Here is a 17,822-nt window from a genome sequence, read left to right as displayed (position 1 = left end):
CTCTGCACTGTGACCCAGGGCTGCTCTGCAGGTCACACCACCATAATTTCCCCACTGCTGCAGATCTGTCCCAGCGCTTACCTAAGCATTGACCCACACCTTTCCCTTCATTCTCTAAAACTCAGCAAAGCTAGGACACAGGGATGAGAAAATGGATACAATGCAGACAGGGAAACAAACTTGGATATTTGTTATGACTATTCACAGAGTCTACTTCCTATACCCCTATACAATGACCCCCCACTGACCATTTCTGTCTGATTGCTCTGCTGCTGGGATCAATGTGGCTGCCACTGACCAGAGTACACTTTGACGGGTTCCTCCATACCTGCTTCAGGTATTCAAGCATTCGGTGTCTCAGGTGTCCTTTCGGGAGATTCAGGCCTTTATCTCAGGAGAGTATAAATGCCCACTGGAGCATCCACCCAGCACGGCACCCTCCTACAAAGGCAACAGCATAGTACCTGGCTTCTCAAGCATCAAGAAAATACTGGCATTTAAAAAGTTATTTGTTGTAGCCATCAATATTTCAGAAACATAGAGGTCTAATCTCAAAGCATCTCCTTGTATTAATTTTTGTATTTTTTTCATAAAATAATCTCATGTTAATTTTGAAAGAAATTTTCAGTCCCCTAGGCCAACCTCTCACTATGTATTGGAAAAAATGAGACCCAGAGAGGAGAAATGATGTGCGTGTCACATAACTCGTTAGCAACAAATGCACAATAATGAGAGTCAGGTATTCTGACTTCCTGTAGGCTACTTTGAAAAGCTTTTTTTTTCCCCAATACATGTTAAAAACAAAAATTTTCAACACCCTTATGTAGTCTTCTTCTGCTTCTAAATATGACTGGAAAATCTATGTCATTTTTTTATACATCTAGGGCTTTTTCTTATTGAAACCAAATCTCCACTGCCATCCCACTAAGAACTTAAATAGAGATGCAAATCTACAGCTGCAAAATGAAAATAAAATACAAATATGATGAGAAAGAAAACTGTGTAGCAAATGTATCTCATTTTCAGTTTTCAAGTCACTGAAAAGAAACAGAATGCTATGACAAAGGGTAGAGATTACGCCTTTTAAAAATAACATAACCATTTTTCTAACAATAAGTGTATTATGTACTTATTTTGGAAAGTCCAGAAAAGTATGATAGATTTTTTTCATATTCAACAAAATTGAGATCATATACTCAAATATCTTTGAAGAGTTTATCAGTCCTTCTAATTTCATCTACCTGTGCTAAAACTAAATATTTTTCACTTGAAAAATATGTGGGATTTCCACTTTTTATCAGAAATTAAATTAGTCCATCTGGCAAGAAATTAATTTCTTTTTTTCTTTTTGGCTTGTGGGATCTTAGTTCTCTGACCAGGGACTGGACCTGGGCTCTCAGCAGTGAGAGTTTGGAGTCCTAAACACCGGACTGCCAGGGAATTCCCTAACTTAATTTCTCATTAAAAAAAAAAATCAAAGTTTGTGGAGCACTGTTGGAGACAGTGATTTCCAGAAATTTCTAGTGATTCAGTGGCTATTGTAGCCCTTGTTTCTGCCATACCAGCTTCTCACTCTGCTAGTAACCTTTCCAAAAATGGCAGTGGAGAAAAGCAGTATTTACTCAGACTTTACTTGACCTTGTAATCTCTACTGTCCAGTCAAATACTATTAGCCTCTTCAGCTTCTTCAATAAATCCATTTCCTATTAATTGATTTCCTTCTTATATCTCCCTATTCCACCTCCCCCCTCCTTAATCCCATCATACTAAATTGTGTATGGGGAAAGTTTTTATAGCTTACATTATAATATTATATATAAAACCTATCATGTATTCTCTTTGGGGTCAGATTTATTTCCAGTCCACAAGCATATTCAAAGTATTAACTACTTATGTGATACTGCTGGCAGCATTTTAACACTCTTTTCAGAATCAAACATTTGGTTCTTCATTAGTGCTGAATCTACATAAAATTGATGATCCTGGTTGTCTTTGTAGTTATTTTGTTTCTGAACCTTGGACTTTATAGAAATAATTAATTATACCATATGTCTGTTTTTAAACTGCTAAATTGGAGAATGGTTTAATAGCTCAAGGGTATTACTTGTGGGAATTTAAGACTTATAAGATTCACTTTCCCCAAAGTCTGTTTTTCTGCAGTGATCTATGGCTTTGATTTTAGTAACAAACCCACCAAAATGAGAGGAGGTCATGGACTTTCATTGTGAGTCAGACTTGCTATCTTAGCCAGAAAGCTAGGTAGAGAGAACATAATTTGGTAGGAAAAACTTACCATGCCAAGACAAATTAACAACTTTCTTAATTAAAAAAAGTAAAATACTGCACCTAATAGGTAGATGAGCTCATATTAAATACCATATTAAACAAGTATGGTTTTATTTTTATTTGCAAGGTGTTTATACTCTGCCAACTAAGCTATACTCTAGCTTAGTTGCTCCGCAGCATGTGGGATCTTCCCGGGCCAGGGATGGATCAAACCCTTGTCCCCTGGATTGGCAGGCAGATTCCTAACCACTGCGTCACCAGGGAATTCTCTCGTCTATTTTAAAGTGTCACAAGATAAAGTAATGTGAGGTATTCAAGAAGGCTCTGCGTACCTAATCTGGCAGAGCTTTCTGCAAAATATTTTGGTATTTTATTTATATGTGCATCACTCAGTGAAAGAAGGGAGAGTGAGAGTTTGCCTGAGAAAAGAGAGAGAAAGTTTTCACACTGGCATTACATCAAGGGAGTTTGAGTTGGTCTAATTATCTCTTATTGCATTTTTCACATCTTGAGGTCTGTTTGATGCATAAATTTCTTAAAAGTCTAGACTCATTTAAATAATCTATGTACTTAGAATGCCATTTCTAGCCTCGTTCTTCTGTACACCCCAGAGCTGATCAGAGTGTGGTGATCCCTTTGTTTTCAAATGAGACTTTATGTTCACGTTCTACAGGGGTTAGTAGAGGAAGACAAGAAAATAGTCCCATAATATTTCTGTCAGTTAATGGGAAAAATGTTTCCTCCTGTATATATCATGATAGGTAATTGAATTAGTACACAAGTAGGAAAGGGTTTGCTATTTCATACTCCTATAGTTTTTTCTTAACACCATGAAATTAAAGACATGCCAGCATGGAGCTGTGTATTCCTGATCACTTTCAAATAAACACTGTAGTATATTATTTCTTTTATTTGCTTTTATAGCACATGCAATGCAAGATAATTGACTCCATGACAGATGTCTATATTTCAGAGGAAAATTTATTTGCAAAAGAAGAAACATATATTACTGATTTAACATGGGGCTATTCATTATGTGGCCCAGAAGGTGCTTATTGACGACTTGTAAATTGAAATTAATATTTTCTCTTGTCGTTCTGAATGTGCATAAGCAAATTTCACTGTTTGATATAACCAATTTGAAGCTTGTTCTACTATTTGAATGTAACTTTCTGTTCTCAATAAAAGTTGGGAGCTCTTAGATATTACTTGAAGTGCTGTGTAATGAGGAAGGGTGCACTTTTATTTCTTTTCAGGGAAGTCTACAGGCCAGCACATTCCTCAAATTGCCCAGGCTAAGTTCTGTCCCCTCGACCCATCTTTACAATGAAATGACTACCAGAAAAGTCTAAAGATAAGGAGTACGAGAAAGATTCTCCATGGAGCTTCCTTTACTCTGTTACTTGTGCTCAAAATGCCACTCTTTTCCAAGACAAAAACTAGTAGGCAAGAGCATCTCAAGACTCTGACACTTTTGTGTGAGGTGGATTGGCTTGGAGAATTGGCAGTGTTAGGTGAACAAGGCTGCTGTGAAGGGAAACTGAGAAAAGGGGAGGTTTATGGATGAGTGTCCATCTGCACCTACTTTTAACACTGCCTGAGACCAATTCTGCTGCCTGTAAATGAACTCTCTCAATTTTTTCTTTTCTTTTTTTTTCCTACCAGAATTTTTCCCAGGGGAAACTGGGCTCTTTATCCCCATCAGCTGACTAGATACTTCTTGCAATAAGATTCTATCATGAATATAAAATTAAAATAACTAATAGATACAGAGGGATTACCATATTCAGAAAGGATATAAGTTTAATGAGGTTTCATTTCAGAGACGATTTTTCTTCTCGTGAGAAGAGAAAGAGAAACTTTATTCAGGCAGGTCTCTTCTAGCCTCTTGAACTTGCAAGGGCTTAGCCTTTTGTGCACTAGAGGAAATAAGGGAAGGAAAGGAGATTTTGCAATTAAATTGGAAGTAGTCTTTACAAAAGAAAAACTGGGACACTAAGGACTGGTTTTGTAATGACACTTCCAGAGTGCACAGCCAACCTCAGGTGAGGTGGAGCCCTGAGGCCAGGAGAAAGGAGTCTTCTCCTTACCTGTGAATGCAAAATGGTAGGGGTGGCTGGCGTCACTAAGTACATGCTAAGCTTGAGCCTTCAGTGGCTGGACTACACACAGACTGGTTCTCCCTAAGGCTGTAATGTCTGACATCCAGGCTTGGCGGTGGCTTCCTCAGGCACATTGGCTGTCAGCGCAGCTGAAGCTGTTGCTGTGCCCACCAGGACCTTGAGGGTGTGAGAGAAGGCTGCCATCAGGTAACGTTGGATGTGTCATCCCAGCTGTTCTCCTACATTTTAAGGTAAAAATGTGGTCGCCCACTGAACAGGAAAATTATCTTGACATAAAAATGCACAGAATTGATCTTAAAAATAACGACCACCACAGCCATAGGACTCCTGTCCATCCCCCTTTCCTTCCCTTCCCACAAGGAGTGACTTCTTATTTAAGGGAGGGTCCCAACTGCTTGCTTTAGTTAATAATGCAGGCCAGGGGAGAGGAATAAGTGTCTTATGGTGTCTAAACAAAAAAACAGCCCAACGAGCTGTAAACTGACTCAGCTCTGTTTCCTTGCATCTTGTCAGTGCCCATCATTTACAGGATGGATTTCTCATCACTGGCCAAGAGCTTGACGTCATCAGCCTTCTCTGGAATTTGGGAAGTGGGGCGGGTGAAGGCCTGCTCTGAGTCCTGAAGTTTATCCTTGACTCACCATGGCTCGCTGAGAATTCTTTTGGGAGGTGGTCCAGATTTTGCAATCTATCCACTACAGGCATCGGTGTTTTCCCTATAGAGAAATGGATTTTCTTTCCTGGGAGTTCCCCGATGGCTGGAGAGCTTTGCCTCCTTCATGCAGCCTCTCACCCTCTTAGTTTGTTCTCACTCTCTTCCTCGCCTTCCACTGGCTTCTACCTCACCTTCTTCGAGATCCCTCCTCCAGGTCTGGTCTTCCTCCATCCCCCAACCCGAGGGCCCCAGAAGGAGAAAGTGCCTGGAAAGACCAGAGCTCACTGCGCTGCGGATCTGTGCTGGGAACCTGGATGGGAGAGGTTTGGGGAAAGGACTTTGGAAGATGATAAGCGGCTGGTGCTGGGAAGGAAAAGGGGCAGTGAACGCACTCTACAGGTTACCTTCGGGGAGGTAAAGGCACTGGCAAACACCTGCCCTTGAATTAAAGGCGTATCAATTTGTGTGAGGTCAGTAATGCACAGCACCAAGCCACTTGGGTAGAAACCCTTCCGACTGGAATATCCCAGATCCCTGGCTTCCAGTTTTGTCCTGCTTCGGGGTGAGGCGGGGAGGGGGTTGATTTCTGGGTTCCCTGCCTGCTGTTTAGGGGAGAAGCGGTCAGAGTGTGCGCGTTGGGCGCACTGCGGGATGAAAAGGGTTTCGAAAAAAGAGATGTGCAGAGGTGGGAAACCAAGCTAGGAAAGGAGGTTCCCCGCGCCAGGCCTCGGGTGCGGGCACGGAAGCACTGCGAAAACCTGAGCGAGGTGGCCTGAATCCAGCGACCGGCAGGCGTGTGCATGTGAAAGAAATTGCACTTTTTCCACAGGTTCAACCCCGGTGCCCCGTTTGCCGGTTCTGCATACTTTCTTTGCCGGAGTCCCTAACCCTGGGCGGGAACAGGAGGGAGGGATCCTCGATTCTCTCGGGAAAAGTCCTCCCAGCCCCGCGCTGGGCGGAGGGAGAGTCCGACATTTTCCTCGGCCTCTCTCCGGGCAGCCGGCGTGGCCACCTCGCAGGGCTGCTTTTAGGGACTCGGGCGGAGAAAAAGGAGACTTTCAGGCCGGGCCTTGACCCCCTTCCCAGGGCGAGAGTTCCAGCTCTTGGCCACCTCCTGCCCGCTCGTGAGTCCGAACACCCAGGACGGCGATCCCCGCAGGGAAAGCCTGGGACGCTGCGCGCGACCTGGAGCTGACTCTGCGGGGACCTCGTTCCCAACCCCCGCGGCCCGGGAGCGCGAGGGGGCAGGAGCGGAGCGGAGGCATCGAGCACGGGGCGGGCTCGGGGGCGGCCAGGAATCGCGGAGCCGCCCCGGGGGAGGGACTGGGAGCTGTCCCCCGGAGCTGAGGGCGAGCGGCGGACACGCTTGGGCCCCGCGTGCGCCAGGAGGGAGCTCCTGCCTCTGTCGCGGCCGCCGCGTGCTCGGCCTGTCCCCGCCCAGGGGGCCGGAGCCTCCCAACTAACTCCGCCCGCCGCTCCGCCGTCCGCAGGCTCCCGCTTCCGTCTCGGACTGTGCTCGCAGCCGCGCAGGTTGGTGCTGCCGCCGCCGCCGTGTCTGCTGCCGGCCGGCGGGCAGGGCAAGGGCTGGGGTGGGAGCGCTGAAGGGGGCTCGGGAAGTTGGGCAGATGCTGGGCGGGGACGGAGATCCTGCTGTCTCAGCTCCCTCCGCTTCCCCGCGCCCGAGGCGGTCGTTGGTTTCCTCCCAGGCTGCTGGGGTCGCGGGGGATCCGGCGGCGCGGCCGGGGAGGATTTCGGGCACTGAGCCTTCCTCGCACTCCCCGAGCCCCTCCCTGACCACCCCTCAGCACCACCACAGCCGAGGCCAGTTGGTAAAGGGGTCACCCTCCCGTCCTCCTCACCTTCGCACTCCTCCTGGCGCCCTCACCCTGTGGGTAAAATTGTTCATTCGGCCTTTCTGCCCCCAACTTGGAGAACTCTCCGTGCCAGTGAGAAAGGCTCCCTGGTTCCCAGACCCGCCCCCGAGACTAGTTTCGGGTCGCAGCGGGGGCCGCCGCGAGGGTAGAGCTGGGCTGGAGCCGAGCAGCGACCCGAGGTGCCTGAGTATCGGCGAGTGCCGGGAAGCGCTGGCAATTTCCTCTCCTCTTCTCTCGAGTCCTGGCCCAGCTCGGCGGTCCTTCCTGCCGTGGAGTATAATACGCTGGGTGATCGCAGAGGCGGGATGGAAAGTAACCACCACTCGGATACTTGGAAAATAGGGATTTAAGCCTGCTCTCAGTCACATTCCTATTTGTGTGGCCTTGGTCGCGACCCTTTGGACACCCTATGTTCTGTTCTGTAAAACGCGGGTCTGCTTTGCCCGCCGCAGTGGGTCGTTGTGACGATCCAGTGGGATCACTTAGGTGTGTTACTTGATTTTGAGCCACTGGTCTCTGGTCTTATGAAGGTGCCTCATGGCACGTCCTGTGTTCATTCTAATCGTCAGAGTTCAGGTCCTTCAGCTGAGATGTAATTATGTCTCTCTAGGTGATTTGGCCAATAGCTTTGTTAGGTTAAAAACTCGTGTTTCTGGATCTGATAATTAGTGTTCAGAATTGAAATCGTCTCTTCCCCACCCAACCCAATCAATGTACAAAGCTAGGACCTTACATATTTCTGTGGTCATAGGATTTAAAATAGCAGAAGATCGTTATTGGCACAAGTCTTTGGAAATAAGAACTGTGCTTGCTTCAGATGTTTGCCAATCTTGAAAACCTCTTTTCCATCTTAAGTGCAAATTTAAGTTTGCTTTTAATTTAAACAGTTCAGGAAGTAGACTTTTATTTTAGTAAAGTAAGTTCAGATATTTAGCTCAAATTACTTGTGCCCTATCATTTGTAAATTTTCAGTTTAAAATCACAGGCACAAGAAGCACTGTTAGCACCACTCTTACCACTTTATGAAGAAAACAAGTAAATGGCCTAAGAAAGTCAGCTTTAGACTTGAAGTTAAATAGCTATGGCTTTTCTTTCATGAATTCATGATTTAATAGGCATTTCATGAGTTCCTGTATTGTGCAGTGCATTGTGCTATGTGATTTTAAAGAGAGATATAGAATATGTTCCTTGCCCTAGAGGGACTTTCAATCTAACTTAGAGACTAATATTTTTTTTCATATTTTTATATAAACATCATGTATTCTAGCAACTACATATGGCAAGTAAAATGATGTCAAGAATACATCATTGAAGGCCCTTTAAGATCACTGTTTGGTGAATATACTTAATAGATTGGAAAAAAATAAGTTTAGATAAGCCAGTGTTTTCTGAAATAAAACTTCAGGTGCTTCTACATCATCAAATGGGAGGCATACTTGGAAATAAAATGAATTCTGTATTTTTAGAATGAAAGCTCAGAAAAGCATCCATGTATGTATGAAGTAGTAATCAAATGTTAAAAGCTATAGAAATTTCAATTCTAACTTTAGTCAGTAAGTCAATTTATGGTGTCCATATACAATTCTTTCTCAACTCCTTGAGAAAGGAAATTATACCATAATGCCTAGAAAAAATACAGAGATGGAATAAGCTGAAACTTGAACACTTAATGGCCTGGTGGGCCCTGGATTGATTCCGGAAATTTGGCTTAAAAAGTTACAAGATTCTTAGTGAGACTTTTTTTTTTTTAAGAAAACCACTTAAAAAAGTTTGGCTTGGTGCAAAGAATGGTCAGGAATCCCGCATGGAAAAGATTGACCAGACTAGGTTGTATTTGGTGTGACTCGGTGACATTTCTGATTCTTTTCCTGCTTCTAGGAAGAATTCATCCATCTGCAGGGTATGTGTAGAATTTCATAGGCTTAACATACCAACAGTACTTGGCTTTGAGAGCTTGGTAGGTAGGTTTCGGGACAGCCTGAGGGATATGAAGTTAACTTTACACTTGGCCTTATTGCTCAGTACATTTGTTTTCCTATTTGTGAAATGAGATTAAAGATTGTGTCACTGCTTGGAACTGTGTGGTTTGGTGTAATAGTCATGAATATCGAGCCAGAAAGCTTCTTGTGTGTGTAAGAACTTTCTTTTCCCCTTTAATTCCTTTAGCCAGTAAAAGCTAATTGTGAAAATCACATACAAATAGCTGAAAAGAAGGGCTCTGCGTAAAGTTGGTAGTGGTGTCCTGTGCTCTCAAGTCTCGTGAGAGAAGTTTCCATCATTTTATCTCCTACAATTTACTGTACTGATGTAGAGAATAAGACCTTCATCTTATCCAAGGTTGAACAGCTAGTGGCAGGAGTAGAACTATAATTTCAATTGCCTGAAAATAGTTCTCTGGTTTCTCCTTACCCTGTGCGGTCTCTTATCATCCAGGGCACATTAAAAATCTCACATGTATAAATTGTGTATGGTTAAGAATTTTGGCTTTGGGTTCTGATGGGCATGGGTTTGAGTCCTGCCAGGCATTTACTAGTCGTGTAACCCTGGGTAAGTTACTTAACCTCCCGAGTTCTCAGTTTCCTCATCTGCAGAGTGGGAATAAAGGAAGTACTTAGCTCAAAGGACGGTTGTAAGGATTAAATGAACTAATTGATGTGAAGTGCTTAGCACATTGCCTGTTACTTAATACATACCTGAAACTCAAATAGTTATTTCAGTTTTCTGAGGGGAGGGGGATGACAATGCAAAGGTCCAAAGTTTTAAAATAAATAAGTGCATAAAAATATACATATAGCACCACTCTCAGTATTTTGAATTAGCCATTCCCAATGGCTTTGTTAATTTATTTAACAAGTGTTTATTGAGCTCCTACTATGTTGGGCCTTTTCCTAGGCAGTGGCATATGGTGGGATACAAGACGGTCGTAGTCACTCTCTTATGGTCTAAAAGTCTGGGGAGGGATATAGATTTGTAAACAGAAATTTATAATCTTATGTGATTTGTGTGTGGAGTAATGCAGTGAACCACAGAAGGTGGGATGGGATGGTGTCATACAGTGCGTCGCATCCTAACTGGGGTTGGTTGTGGTCAGGGAAGACTTCCCATGAATACACTAAGAATGAGTGATAGTGAGCAACTGAAGAAGTTGGAGGACTGAAGAGTGTTCCAGACCAAGGGGAACAGAGCATGATGTTTAGAATGGAACTCAGGTAGATAATGTAAAAGAATAAATAAGTGAGAGCTGGAGAGAGAGGTGTGGCAACTGGAGAACCCAGGCTTTGTCTAAAGGAAACAGTAGATACTCAGCTCCAACCAAGCGTTGTCAGGTTGGGATGCAGCCCAAGTGCTGCCAGATGCCCTGATTTTTTTTAAAGAGAAGCTTAAAATTCATATTTCATAAATGTGAAATGGCCCAAATACTTTTAAAACTATTGTGTGGGCCAAAAACCAGATGCATTTTGTAGTTGGTGTTCAACCCAGAGCCAGTACTTTATGACCTGTATTTTAGGAAACGAAAGAAGTTTAGTGTGGCTATAGGAATGCATCTTAGGAGAAGAAGTAAGGGAAGAGCCCACAGGTAGGGGCAGAGCCACATCATTCAGGGCCTTGTGGCACTTGCCAAGGAGGGTTGGCTTGATCCTAAGAGCAATGGATGACATAAAAGACTGAAACAAGAGTGGCATGCTTAGATTTGTGTTTACAAGGTATTGATACATTCTGGCTACTGTATGGAAAATGCCTGGAAAGAGGCTATAGTGATAACCATTTAGGAAGCTATTGCAATGGTCCTAGCAAGAAATAAATATGTCTAGAAACAGGGTATTCAAGCAGGTTGGAGAGAGATGGGTAGATTTCAGACATGTGTATGAACTTCCACTGTTGGGAGATAATTCTCCATTAGTCACTCATGTTTCTGCACGTCTTGTGAGCAGAGGTACTGACTGTTTTCATTCCAGACTATCTTTTCAAGGACTTTTATATAGCAGATAGCTATGGAAGATAGAGGTAGCCTTTCTCTATGCAGCAAAGGGCAGGTAGGTTTACTGTCCATTGTAAAAGATTTGGTACTCTAAGCTCAGGGGTCCACTTCTCTAATGCAAATCATTTAGTGTGTAGGTATGCTATGCTAATACTTCTGCTACTGCTTTTTCTGTGAGTAATGTAATCCTCTGTCTCTGACCTAGGAATCTCATTCCTTGTGCCAGCATCCATGAAGCTGTGGTGTGCTTATTTGTTAGCACTAGCCACCAGTTTAGCCACTAGCCATATTGTTTAGATTTGTTTCAATTAATTAAGATAAAAAATGTTACTTCCTCAGTCACACTAGCCACATTTCAAATGCTTAATAGCCACATGTGGCAGGTGGCTACTATAGTGGGTAGAGCAGACACAGAACATTTCCATCATCGCAGAAAGTTCTGTTGGATGTTGTTGGTTTAAAGCTTCAGATTTTTTGTCTTCTTGGATGAGTAGAGGCAGAAGTTGTTGATTATGACAGCATACAAATGATGCTTGTTTTTGTGTTAGGTTCATCGGGGTTTTTTCATACAAAGGAAATATTTCAGTTTGAATAGTCAGTACAGTATTTAGTTCACACCTGCTGGGGGAAAAAAAAGTAGAGAATTATCTGCAATGTCAGCTTGGAGACTGGAGCCATGTGGCAGCATAAGTTCTCCAGATATATGGCATTCTTCAAAATCATGTGTGACCGTGAGATAGGGATCTGTGCTAAAAGGAGCTTGAACTTTTGAGCACTGTCTTCAGCTTCATCTACTAGCCATGCTTAACATAGAAGGACAAGATTGGCACATTTGCAGCGAGGTTCTGCAACACAGCCAGTCCAAAAGCACCCAGGCAGCGCCTGCTGCAACCCAGCTGTGCTGCCTGCACTCACATAAAGGATGGAGGACAAGAACAAGATTTCCACATGGCTCTTGCTCAGGGAGTTTAAGAGGACGGCCTCAAGAAAAGAAGGAACTGGAGTCAAAAGAAAAACCAAAAATCAAACTCCAAACCCAGCAAAACACAGTAGTACTGTAAAGCACAACCTGAAGTGGCACAGCAGAGATGGGGGAGGATGCCAAGAAACAATAAAAGCAGTAGATCCCTGCTTCCCTATCCGTTGGAGGAAGCTCATTTTGAGGAGGGCATGGACCACAAGTACTGGAAAATGAAAGCACAGTGTTCTTTCTGTCATTCTGTATTTCTGTCAGCCCAGCCAACAGCTGCTGCAGCCGCAAAGGACAGTTTTTTTACCTGCATTGAGTGTGCAGTTGACTGCTAGTCCTGTCATTACAACATAAGCAAAACAAAGGACAGTGGTAGAAATGTTAAACAATAAACACAGAGGCCCTTATAGAAGAATCATACTACCACCTGCTATTTCCATGGGTAAAAATGCCTTTTCAGAAATTTCAGATATTACAAATTTCATTTACCTATGCTGGAAGAAATTTGCTTCAAAATAGTACCTATTTGTAGTGTGGTAAAATTTTACTTATATGAAGACTATTCATATTTTTAAAAATCTAAGTTTTAGAATATTTTAAAGATTGAACTTATTAGTTTTAAGTGCTTACATGCATAACCCAGAACCTGCTAAACCTGTTACCTTGTAGAACTGTTTTGAAGAAAGTTTTTATAAAGAGATATGTTAATTTTGAAGTAGAATGATGATTGTTTGCATGTAACTGGAGGCTTTTATTAGAGTGTTTAAAGAAAACTTATGTGGGTTATACATTTACCTCCTTTTTAAAAAGATTTATTTTATTATTTATCTTTGGTTGCATTGGGTCTTTGTTGCTGCGCGCGGGCTTTCTCTAGTTGCGGCGAGCGGGGCTACTCTTCGTTGCGGTGCGTGGGCTTCTCACTACGGTGGCTTCTCTTGTTGTGAAGCACAGGCTGTAGGCGTGTGGGCTTCAGTAGTTGTGGCACGCAGGCTCAGTAGTTCTGGCTCACGGGTTCTAGAGCGCAGGCTCAGTAGTTGTGGTTCACGGGCTTAGTTGCCCCGCGGCATGTGGGATCTTCCCAGACCAGGGCTCGAACCTGTGTCCTCTGCATTGGCAGGCGGATTCTTAACCACTGCGCCACCAGGGAAGCCCACGTTTACCTCTTGTTAACGATACTAATTGCATCAACAAACCCTTATTTACACAGATAATCCTTCTCAAGTTTCAGTAACTTTTGGGAGAGCCAAGGTCAGGTGCTATTAGGGTTTGTACCAATGTAGAGTCCCTTACATAAATGTCTCACTCAGTGAGGTTTTACTCCATTTAGTGTTTTAATGCTATTATACTTTTCTAAATGTCTTATTTTTTATTTAATTAATCAATTAATTTATTTTGCGGTACGTGGGCCTCTCACTGTTGTGGCCTCTCCCATTGCGGAGCACAGGCTCCGGACGTGCAGGCTCAGCGGCCATGGCTCACAGGCCTAGCCGCTCCGCGGCGTGTGGGATCTTCCCAGACCAGGGCACGGAGTCGTGTCCCCCGCATCGGCAAGCTGACTCTCAACCCTGCGCCACCAGGGAAGCCCTAAATGTCTTATTTTTTAAATTGTGAATTAAAAATATCTTATTTCTGTAGGGATGGAAAAGCTTGGTTGTCCCCCCTACATTCTCCCCTCCTCGTCTTCCTAAATGTGGTAACATCAGTTGTTCACTGTGCTTTCATTTTTCTCTTTCTGTTTGGTTTGCCACAGTTCCTAACTTGTGCTTCAGGCTTGCATTTCCTTGTGCCTCCCTTCTCTTCATGCAGACAGCATGAAATTAGAAATAATCATTGTCAGTGGTATTTCTGAAGATCAGAATTTCACCAGTTTCATGCTGTCCCTTCTCAGACCGGGTGTGGTAAATCATCTTTCGAAAACTGGCTCCAGTAAAACTGGAGTGTGCAGTTGAAACAAACGCAGGAGACTTGCTGTTTATTGCATGAGTCACTTATGGGTTCAAATGAAAGGAAATGACAGATTGCTTTTCATGCATGTCATTATTACATCTTATTTTAAAATAGGCCTGAAATAAGGAAATAAAAATAAACTGATAAGCTCTTTTCCCCAGAGAATTTAGAAGTGTTAGGTGATTAAAACAGTAACACTGAGGGTCACAAATTAGGTCTTGTCCTTTAACCCGTGATTTCCTGTGGTGCTGAGAACTTTTTAGGGTGTACATTTCTCAACTTGCACATGAGTGAGTTTAATCAGGAGCAAAGTAGGTACTTTCTATTATAAGCCATTTCCTCCATGGCCCTTGCCTCACTTAGCTATTACTGTATGCCTAATCGACCACAGTGAAATGTCTTTAAAACATTTTCTAGGGGACTAAGGACTCTGGGGAAAATTTTTATAAAGGAAAATGCCCAGAAGGAAAGTTTGAATGGTTTCTTTGCATAGTGAAATGTTTCCAGAGAGACTGATGAGTCAAGGTGTTGTTAATAGGATATGTAAATGTAACCTTTCACCTAGTTACTGTCATTACCTAAATCATAACTATGTAGTTTTAGCAAATTGTTTGAACTGGTTCTAGTTCCTTAATGAAACAGATTGTCTTGTTCCTATTCTTTTCCAGTCTACAGTCACTGCCATTTCAAAGTTTGCATTGCCCTAGGCTTTCCCTCTCTCCTGTTTTTAACAGCAGCTTGTCATCCTATTACAGATTTTCACTAATATCTTTGTCTTTGGCTTTACTTCAGTGTTTGTGGAACGTTTTTATATCTGTGTATTTGATATTGACTTCTAGCTTTTTGGTTCCTAATAGGGTACCTTCTTTCACTTATTCAACAAATATTTATTCAGTGCCAAGCCATGTTCTAAGCACTATTCTTGACCCTAGAAATTTGAGAGTGAGCAAAACATTCATGGTCTGTGCTATCATGGAGTGAAGAGTCCAAGATAAAGACAATCATTAATCAGTTTTTTAAAAAGCACAGCAATTAACAATTACATAGTTACAAACAGAGATAAATGCTCTGAATAGAGCAATACTTTTGTGGGCTTGTATAACAGCAACCCAGGGAAGTGACACTTGCTTGATAGCAGAAGCATGAGTAGGAGAATGTGAGAGAGGGTGGGAGGAAGGGCGTTCCCCACAGCAGAGGAAGTTTGTGCAGAGGCCCTGCAACAGAAGGGAACAGAGTGAGAGCAAGTAACTGAGGAGAATTCAGGGGAGAATGGAATGAGATGAGGCTGGACACCTAGGCTGGGGCCAGTCAAGAATTTGTTCTTTATCCTAAGGACTGTGTTTTAAGTAGGGGCTGGTGACCCCATGAGATTGTGTATGGGTAAGATCATCTGTAGGGGAATGAATTGGAGAGGGGCCCAGGTTGGCAGTGGGGAGATGTTAGGCGGCTTCTGCATTAATCCAAGTAGAATGACAGGATGTACTAAGCCTGTTGTGTATACTGGAAAGTGGCAGTGAAAATAGGTTAAAAAGTGTTTTAGGGGATAACATCAATTATACTTGGGAATAAGATGGGATTATTTTTTATTCATTCAACAAATATTTAGTGAGTTTTAAACTTTATGCCAAACTCTGTGCCAAGCTCTGGGAATATAGCTATGACCAAGATATACAAGATCCCTGTACCAACGGAGTTTACATATTAATAGGAATGACAGCTAATAGGAAATAAAAAATAAATATAATTTCAGATAATAATAAGTCCTATAAAGAAAAATGAAGCTGTACAAGGGAATGGAGAATGACAGGAGAGTCCTCATATAGGGTGGTCAAGAAAGACATTTTTGAAGAGGTGGCATTTCAGCAAAGACCCAAATGAAGTGGGGGAGCTAACCATGCAAAAAATCGTCTACCATGCAGAGGGAACAACAAGTACAAGGGTTTGAGGCTGGAAGAGGGACCCCTCACCTTCCAAGAATACCAAGGAGGTCAATATATATAGAAATATGGGAGGAGGGAAGAAATACAGATGTCGAGGATGCCTTGCCAATACTTGAAACTTAAAACATCTTAATAGGCTCATTATATTCTCTTCAGTCATAAGCCACACAATCCCAGGTTGCTTGGCCCCTAACCTGTTTTTAACACTGCTATTGGAGCAGCTTCCTCTTCACACCTTGCTAAAAACCTGATGGTGATATTTGCATGTCTGTCCTGTCAGTGGTGACTCTTCAGTCAGCTCAGTGGGAGGGCTCCTCTCCTGCTTTAAGACCACTTCCCATTACAACCCTCTCTGGACTTCTCAATTAGGCAGTTGAAGGCTGTCCTCCAGTGTTTGTTCAGACCTTTCACATAATTTATTGTTTTTCTCCTTGGTGTTACATTTATTCACCATGATGCCTATTTCCTTCCTATTAGTCTGTTTCCATCTCTTCCTTCAAGCCCAGGTTCACAAGTGAAGTGTTACCTTTTCTACTAGTTTCTTTTGATTTATTCCACCTTACCTGGATCACTGAGCCCCTCAGCCTACTCAGTCTGTGTGATGTCATTTTTTTCTTCCTTCCTTGTGTCACTTGAAAATGCACTGCTTAAAAGTGCCACCATTGTTCCAAATTAAGTTATTTAGGATCATATTCTTTCTTCCTAGAAAAAAATTGGCACTACTACCAGCTCTGCTATGTGTATATGTGACATTGGCCAGAGCATTCACCTGACAGAGGTTCAGTTTCCCTGTCCACTCCCCTGTTTCTTCCCCAGTGTGGTTGTAAGGAGCAAATGAAGTAAAAAGTGGAAAATGTGTTTTAAATACATGCAAGACATTTTTTAATATTTTTGATGGGCATATTTCATATCCTCATCTAAATTGCAGGTTTTTCACACCAGTTCCCACCAGCGTGGAATTATGTGTGCTCCAGGAGTTCTGTGAGGTGTCTCGAGCTTCCATCCACATTCTGCAAGCTGGGGACAACTCAATCCATGGCATGTGTATTAGTCTCCCAGGGCTGCTGTAAGAAAATGCCACAAACTAGGTGGCTTAAACAACAGAAGTTTATTGTCTCATAGCTCTGGAGGCTCTGAATCAACATATTGGCAGGGCTGGTTCCTTCTGAGGGCTGTGAGGGAGAATCTGTTTTCCTGCTCTCTCTTGGCTTCTGGTAGCTCCAGGCATTCCTTGGCTTGTAAATGGAACTCACCCTGTGTCTTCACATTGCCTTTCTTCTATGTCACTGTGTCCATGTTTCCTGTTTTGATAAGGGCACAGTCATTGGATTGTAGGCCACCCTTGTGACCTAATCTTAACTTGATCATCTCCATAGACCCTATTTCCAAATAAGGTCACATTCACAAGTACTAGAAATTAAGACTTTAATCTTTTTACAGAACAGAATTCAACCCATATTAACATGATTCAATATACATACAAGAAAGGGAAGTCACAAACTTGGTGAATTAGCTCTGTATTACTAGAATGACTCACAGAGATGAATTAGGTATGGAAGAGCTAGTTTCCTGTATGATGTAGGGCAAAATAAATGAAATACTTGGTAAAAAATATGTGTGAAATCTGAACATTCATAAATACTTATTTCAGAGTTCTGCAAGTCCTGTTAATTTCAAATTGGTTTAAATTAGAGCATAGAGGGCCAGCCAAGAGAAGGAACAAAAAGAACCCAGTAACTTTTCTTCCAAATTGTAATAGTACATTCAGTTCTTGTACTGATATGAATGGAAAAAATATGCAGTGCATGTGCTTATTCATATAATCTTTATGTGAACTTTTTTGTGAAAAATTTTATTGTTTCAATTGATTTTTTTTTTTTGGCCCAGTATGCTTCTCTTTGACTTTCTGGAAGGCCACATGTGGTCCTATGACAGACTGACCCTTCTCTGCTAAATGCCCAGAAATGTCTGTTGTTCTTCTCCTATCCGGTGCCCCAGCCTTGTTGATAAAACTCATTCCTCTCTTAGACTTAAAAATCTCACTGATG

General features: G+C 42.6%; 1 protein-coding gene and 1 long non-coding RNA gene across 25 annotated transcripts in view; one reads left to right on the top strand and one right to left on the bottom strand.

The window, feature by feature from the left end:
• Positions 1-4,101: 4,101 nt before the first annotated feature.
• Positions 4,102-5,126, bottom strand: LOC116750583. The gene is made up of 3 exons (XR_004349045.1): positions 5,051-5,126; positions 4,377-4,565; positions 4,102-4,205 (listed from the first exon to the last, which is right to left on the bottom strand). It is a non-coding gene; the product is annotated as an uncharacterized LOC116750583 (long non-coding RNA).
• Positions 5,127-6,396: 1,270 nt separating this feature from the next.
• Positions 6,397-17,822, top strand: part of PAM (peptidylglycine alpha-amidating monooxygenase) — a 282,567-nt gene continuing 271,141 nt past the window's right edge. For 6 of the 24 annotated variants that reach the window (XM_032625216.1, XM_032625237.1, XM_032625236.1 and 3 more), the window contains exon 1: positions 6,463-6,594. The gene's annotated coding sequence lies outside the window, so the exon portion shown is untranslated. Of the gene's footprint in view, positions 6,595-17,822 lie in introns of all 24 variants that reach the window. The other 18 variants (XM_032625231.1, XM_032625228.1, XM_032625225.1 and 15 more) reach the window with 10 other exon arrangements.

The sequence above is a fragment of the Phocoena sinus genome, chromosome 3, assembly GCF_008692025.1.
Source record: "Phocoena sinus isolate mPhoSin1 chromosome 3, mPhoSin1.pri, whole genome shotgun sequence".
NCBI lineage: Eukaryota > Metazoa > Chordata > Mammalia > Artiodactyla > Phocoenidae > Phocoena > Phocoena sinus.
This window is presented reverse-complemented; position numbering and strand designations above follow the sequence as displayed.